This window comes from Carlito syrichta, unplaced genomic scaffold (assembly GCF_000164805.1).
Source record: "Carlito syrichta isolate Samal-C Ts95f unplaced genomic scaffold, Tarsius_syrichta-2.0.1 Scaffold309200, whole genome shotgun sequence".
NCBI classification, from domain to species: Eukaryota; Metazoa; Chordata; class Mammalia; order Primates; family Tarsiidae; genus Carlito; species Carlito syrichta.
In genome coordinates, this window is record NW_007253296.1 from 779,967 (window position 1) to 787,444 (window position 7,478).

Sequence of the window (7,478 nt, forward strand, 5' to 3'; positions counted from 1 at the left end):
CCTGTAATCCCAGCACTTTGGGAGGCCAAGGTGAGAGGATTGCCTGAGCCCACAGGTTCAAGACCAGTCTGGGAAACATGACAAGATCTCATCTCTACAATAAATCAAAAAATTAGCCAGGCGTGGTAGCGCACACCTGTGGTTCTGGCTACTTGGAAAGCTGAGGCAGAAGCATCGCCGGAGCCCAGCAGACTGACGATGTGAGCATGCCACTGCACTCCAGCCTGGGTGACGTAATGAGACTCCAACTAAAAAAAAATCAGAATAAGGGGAGTTAGTTCTAATATTCAAATATTCGATGACAGGTGACAAGTATCTCTAAAATACAGCAGGCTATATTGGGGCAAAAATGGTCAATGCTCTCTTCCTTGAATGGGCACTGACAGTCAGCTTCAATAGGCTCCAATCTTCTATTACTAACCCTTCTCTTTGTTCAGGTTAACTCATGCTCTCTTTGGATATGCTATACATATTCTGTATTTCTCGTCACCATTCCATCTTCTAAAATAACTTTACATATCTCTACATGTAAGGTTGTATAAAGTAGTAGTTAGGAGTTGAGGTAGCATGCTGCCTGCTTGCATTCTCCAAGTATTGGTTTCTATATCAGTAAAACGGGAGTAACGATACCTCTACTTAAAATGTTTCTTCAGGACTAAAACAAGAGAATATATACAAAGAGCCTTGCACAGTAGCTACTGTTAGTACCAAGTTGGGAGACAAACCTTCCAGTGGCATTTTGAAGAGTATGTTTGTATGAGTGCATGATTAAGTAGTAAAGGATTAAAGATAAAACTGCTGTCTTTGGCATGATTATAGATTCTAGAAAATTAATAAAATGAGCAGACATATATTAAAAAAATATGTTTGAGCTGGGCTCGGTGGCTCTGCCTGTAATCCCATGCTTTGGGAGGCTGAGGTGAGTGGATTGCCTGAGCCCGCGGGTTCGAGACCCGCCTAGGCACCTTGGCGAGACCTCATCTCTACAATAAATCAAAAAATTAGCCAGGCATGGTATCGCGCGCCCGTAGTTCCAGCTACTCGGAAGGCTGAGGCAGAAGGATCACCGGAGCCCAGCGGGTCAAGGTTGCGGTGGCCGGGAGCGGCCACTGCACTCCAGTCTGGGTGACAGAGTGAGACTCCAACTCAAAAATAAAATTAATCAAGACTGGGCTCGGTGGCTCAGCCTGTAATCCCGCGCTTTGGGAGGCTGAGGTGAGTGGATTGCCTGAGCCCGCGGGTTCGAGACCCGCCTAGGCACCTTGGCGAGACCTCATCTCTACAATAAATCAAAAAATTAGCCAGGCATGGTATCGCGCGCCCGTAGTTCCAGCTACTCGGAAGGCTGAGGCAGAAGGATCACCGGAGCCCAGCGGGTCAAGGTTGCGGTGGCCGGGAGCGGCCACTGCACTCCAGTCTGGGTGACAGAGTGAGACTCCAACTCAAAAATAAAATTAATCAAGACTGGGCTCGGTGGCTCAGCCTGTAATCCCGCGCTTTGGGAGGCTGAGGTGAGTGGATTGCCTGAGCCCGCGGGTTCGAGACCCGCCTAGGCACCTTGGCGAGACCTCATCTCTACAATAAATCAAAAAATTAGCCAGGCATGGTATCGCGCGCCCGTAGTTCCAGCTACTCGGAAGGCTGAGGCAGAAGGATCACCGGAGCCCAGCGGGTCAAGGTTGCGGTGGCCGGGAGCGGCCACTGCACTCCAGTCTGGGTGACAGAGTGAGACTCCAACTCAAAAATAAAATTAATCAAGACTGGGCTCGGTGGCTCAGCCTGTAATCCCGCGCTTTGGGAGGCTGAGGTGAGTGGATTGCCTGAGCCCGCGGGTTCGAGACCCGCCTAGGCACCTTGGCGAGACCTCATCTCTACAATAAATCAAAAAATTAGCCAGGCATGGTATCGCGCGCCCGTAGTTCCAGCTACTCGGAAGGCTGAGGCAGAAGGATCACCGGAGCCCAGCGGGTCAAGGTTGCGGTGGCCGGGAGCGGCCACTGCACTCCAGTCTGGGTGACAGAGTGAGACTCCAACTCAAAAATAAAATTAATCAAGACTGGGCTCGGTGGCTCAGCCTGTAATCCCGCGCTTTGGGAGGCTGAGGTGAGTGGATTGCCTGAGCCCGCGGGTTCGAGACCCGCCTAGGCACCTTGGCGAGACCTCATCTCTACAATAAATCAAAAAATTAGCCAGGCATGGTATCGCGCGCCCGTAGTTCCAGCTACTCGGAAGGCTGAGGCAGAAGGATCACCGGAGCCCAGCGGGTCAAGGTTGCGGTGGCCGGGAGCGGCCACTGCACTCCAGTCTGGGTGACAGAGTGAGACTCCAACTCAAAAATAAAATTAAATTAAATTAAAAATATGTTTGGCTGTGTAAAAGTAAACAATTACAGACATTCATGTAAACAGCTAAACATTTAAGGCCTAATTATCATGTAACAGGACATTTATTATTATTTGAGTTGGAGTCTTACCCTGTCACCCAGGCTGGAATGCAGTGGCACACTCAGAGCCACCACAGCCCCGACCTGCTGGGCTCAGGCAATCCTTTTGCTTCAGCCTTCCAAGTAGCTGTAACTACAGGCACATGCTACCATGGCCAACTTATTTTTTGATTTATTATAGAGAAGAGGTCTCATCAAGTTGTCCAGGCTGGTCTCAAACCCCTGGGCTCAGGCAATCCTCTTGCCTCGGCCTCCCAAAGTGCTGGGATTACAGGCTTGAGCCACAGCACCTGACTACATCTATCATTAAATATGCATAAGATTTAATGTACTTACAATAAAAGTACTCACTCTTGTACTCTAACGAAGAATCTTAAAGTGAATAGCTTATAATGCATAAGTTTGTTCACTATTTACATTAATTAAATAGGGCATAGCTTCTGAGTTTGTTGTCCATTTGAGGCAAAGCTGGATAGTCCATCCTAGATTACAACTACACATTTGCCCTGTGACTGAGAAATAATATGCACTTTCCTTAGTTTTCTGCAGTGGGGAAGATACTGAAGAAGTAACCAGGAAAAAATAAAAAATAAAAGAAAGAAAGAAAAAGAAAAAAAGAAAAAAAAATTCTTTTTAATTGCCTGTTGTTCTGGTAGGAGTTGTTGACTCAAATAATGAAAAAATTCTAATAGTGAACATTAGTTATCCTAGCCTAGAACATCTTTTTTTCCTCTTTTTTTATTTTTTATTTTATGAGTTGGAGTTCACTCTGCTGTCCAGGCTAGAGTGCAGTGGCATGCTCACAGTCACAGCAGCCTCAACCTGCAGGGCTCAGGTGATCCTTCCACCTCACCAAGTTGCCCAGGCTGGTTTCTTCCCTTTAAAAATTTTTTTAAAGTAGGTGTGATGGCTTATGCCTGTAATCCCAGCACTTGGGAGGCTGAGGCAAGAAGACTGCCAGAATCCAGGGGTTTGAGATCAGCCTAGGCAACTTGGTGAGACCTCGTCTTTACAACAAATCAAAAAATTACCTGGGTGTGGTGGCATGTGCCTGTGGCTCCAGCTTCTTGGAAGGCTGAAGTGGATCACCTGAGCCCAGCAGGTCGAGGCTGCGGTGGCCATAAGCTATTGCATTTCAACCTGGGTTGACAGAGTAAGACTCCAACTCAAAACAAAAGTTTTTTTATAGCCTAAAACAACTTCTTAACAAGCCCCAGAGTCATCCTGTGGAGCACATCTAGAATTAAGATTACAATTATTATTATTATTGGAGTTGGACTCTGACTCTGTCACCCAGGCTGGAGTGCAGAGGTACACTCATGGCCACTGCAGCTTCAACCTGGTGGGCTCAGCAGACCCTTCTGCCTCAGTCTCCCAAGTAGCTGGAACTATAGGTGTGTGCCACCACACCTGGCTACTTTTTTGATTTACTGTTGAGACGAGGTCTCACCAAGTTGCCCAGGCTGGTCTCGAACCCTTGGACTCAGGTAAGTCTCTCGCCTCTGTTTCTCAAAGTACTGGATTTACAAGCGTGAGCCACCGTGCCCAGCTAAGATTACAATTATATTTATTTGACTCCCACCATGAATGAGGTACTATATATACATACATCACATCCATATGAAACTCCTATTAATTAAATTTTATTTTCATTTTACGTATGAGGAGAAAAGAGATGAAGAAACAGAATAACTTGCCTAAAAAATTTTTTTTTTTGAGTCGAAGTCTCATTCTGTTTCCGAGACTGGAGTACAGTGGCACGCTCAGGGCCACCACAGCCTCGACCTACTGGGATCAGACGATCCTTCTGCCTCAGCCTCCTAAGTAACTGGCATAGGTATACACTACCGCAGCTGGCTTATTTTTTGATTTATTGTAGCAACGAGGTCTCAGCAAGTTGCCCGGGCTGGTCTTGAACCCCTGCACTCAGGCAATCTCTTGCCTCAGCCTCCCAAAGTGCTGGGATTACAGGCTTGAGCCATCACACCCAGCTTGCCTAAATTCTTAAAGATGGTAAGGGCTGAATACAGGATTCAAATCAGGGAAGTTTCAAAACCCATGCTTGCTTTTTCAATTATATTAAGCTATGCCAGTTTCCTTAAAAATATTTCAAACATATATTGGACACTTGTTGGTTCCAAAAGAGTATAGACTGCTTGTCACCAAATTATGCAAAATACTTTAGAAGCCTGTTTTGACAGTCAAAGGGTGGAGGCCCTGTACATTAGACTGAAAAGTATGTAGGTAGGCTGCCTAGTAGGCATTTTAAAATTTTCTGATAAACAGAGCTACTCAGCAACAATATATTTCTAGTTCACCTAACTTTTTGGATTCTGCCCAAAGCCTGGTGACTCATGAGACATATATTCTGCACTCTGTGTAGGTGAGAAAGAACTCAGAGGTGAGGAAGAGGCTGAAGAGATTGATACCAAAGGCCTGGATTCATGAGAACTCTGTTTAATGGCTATGACATTATGAAAATCCTGATACCTGCTAACTGTTGAGTTTTAAATAGTTAGTGGCAGTTTATTAGTTATGTTTGGACAGATTTGGCTTTCTATTTTGATTTATTTTTATAAGTAGAATTCTAAGAAAGATCTTTTATTTATTTATCTATGAAATATTTAGTTTTATTCACAAATAAAAATTGCATATATTTATAATGTACAACATGATTTTTTTTTTAAAGTCAGGGTCTCACTCTGTCACCCAGGCTGAAGTGCAACAGCACAATCCTGTGTTAATCTATGTTTTATATACTTTCTATACAGCACTCAGCCCCACAATTTTCTTTATCCATTCATCTGCTGATGGATAGATACTTAGGCTATTTCCATGGCTTGACTATTTTGAATAACACTGCAATGAACACAGGAGTGCAGATATCTTGACATACTGATTTTATTTCCTTTGGATATATACCCAGAAGTGGAATGGTTGAAACATACAGTAGTCCTATTTTTAAATTTTTGAGGCCTCTCCATACTATTTTCCATAATGGCTAATTTACATTCCCACCAACAGTGTACAAGAGTTTTTCTCCACATTCTTGCCAATGCTTATGTATTGTCTTTTTTATAATAATTATCCTAAGAGGAGTGAGGTGATAGCTGATGGTAGTTTTAATTTTCAATTCACTGATGATTAGTGAAGTTGAGCATTTTTCACGTACCAGTTAGTCATTTGTATGTCTTCTTTTGAGTAATGTCTTTGCAGGCCCTTTGCTCATTTAATTGGGTTATTTGTTTTCTTGCTATTGAGTTGAGTTCCTTATAAATTTTGGATATCGATTCCTTATTAAAATGTATGGTTCGGCTGGGTTCAGTGGCTCAGCCTATAATCCCGTGCTTTGGGAGGCTGAGGTGAGTGGATTGCCTGAGCTCGCAGGTTCGAGACCCACCTGGGCAACTTGGCGAGACCTCATTTCTACAATAAATCAAAAATTAGCCAGGCGTGGTAGTATGTACCTGTAGTTCCAGCTACTTGGAAGGCTGAGGCGGAAGGATCACTGGAGCCCAGCAGGTCGAGGCTGCAGTGGCCGGGAGCGGCCACTGCACTCCAGTCTGGGTGACAGAGTGAGACTCCAACTCAAAAAAAAAAAAAAAAGATGTACTGTTGGCCCCGGGCGCCGTGGCTCAGCCTGTAATCCCAGCACTTTGGGATGCCAAGGTGAGAGGATTGCCTGAGCCTGGGGGTTTGAGACCAGCCTGGGCAACATGGTGAGACCTTGTCTCTACACTAAATCACAAAACCTAACTGGGCGTGGTGGTGTACATTTGTAGTTCCAGCTACTTGGAAGGCTGAGACGAAAAGATTGCCTGAGCCCAGCAGGTCGAGGCTGTGGTGGCCGTGAGCGTGTCACTGCATTCCAGCCTGGGTGACAAAGTGAGACTCCAACTAAAAAAAAAAGATATATGGTTCTATTTTATCCCATTCCATAGGTTGTCTCTTCACTTTGTTGTGACTATTTCCTCTGCTGTGCAGACAGAGATCTGGTTTTTTGGTTGTTTTTTTTAAAGTAGAAGTCTCACTGTCACCCAGGCTGGAATGCAGTGGCACACTCACAGCCACTGCTGCCTCAACCTGCTGGGCTCAGATGATTTTTTCCACCTCAGCCTACCAAGTAGCTGGAACCACAGGCACGTGCCAGCATGCCCAGCTAATTTTTTGATTTATTATAGAGATGAGGTCTCATCAAGTTGCCCAGGCTGGTCTTGAACCCCTGGGCTCAGGCAATCCTCTTACCTGGGCCTTCTAAAGTGCTGGGATTACAGGCTTGAGCCACCATGCTCAGCCTACCTTTGAGATCTTTAGAGATCTTCTTACTTATATAGAAACATACCAGGCAGATCATCGTGTGAAGAAAGGGCTATATGTAGATCTTTCATTTCTTTTCTCTTTTTTTCTTTTTTGAGTCAGGGTCTCACTGTCACCCAGCCTGGAGTGCAGTGGCACATTCAAGGCCACCGCAGCCTCGACCTGCTGGGCTCAGGCCATCTTTCTGCCTCAGCCTTCCAAGGCTGGAATTACAGGTGCATGCCACCATGCCCAGCTAATTTTTTTTTTTTAATTTATTGTAGAGATGAGGTCTCGCCAAGTTGCCCAGGCTGGTCTCAAACCCTGGGCTCAGGCAATCCTCTCACCTCTGCCTCCCAAAGGGCTGGGAATACAGATTTGAGCTACCAGCCTGGCTAGACTTTCTGTTTTTCTCTATCTGCATACTGAACTACAAAGAGCCATCTTGGTTACAAAAAATATAAAAGAGTAAGTGACATAAAGTTTATAAAGTCTTTTAGTTCTCAGGTTATAGTAAGTAACTAGACATGGTGGAATATCATTTCCATAGGGAGAGGTTCAGAAACTGTACTTTTGATTCTAACTACAGCAGCTTGTGGTTAAGGAGAAACTGTTGAGATATTTTAGTTTCAGTCAATGGCAGCCATGTTATACAGCCCGACAGTAGGGATACAAATTTCCTTGTTGGGTTCCTAGTTCAAAAGACATCTTCTTCAGTTAGAATGAAAGGGCTTGGAGA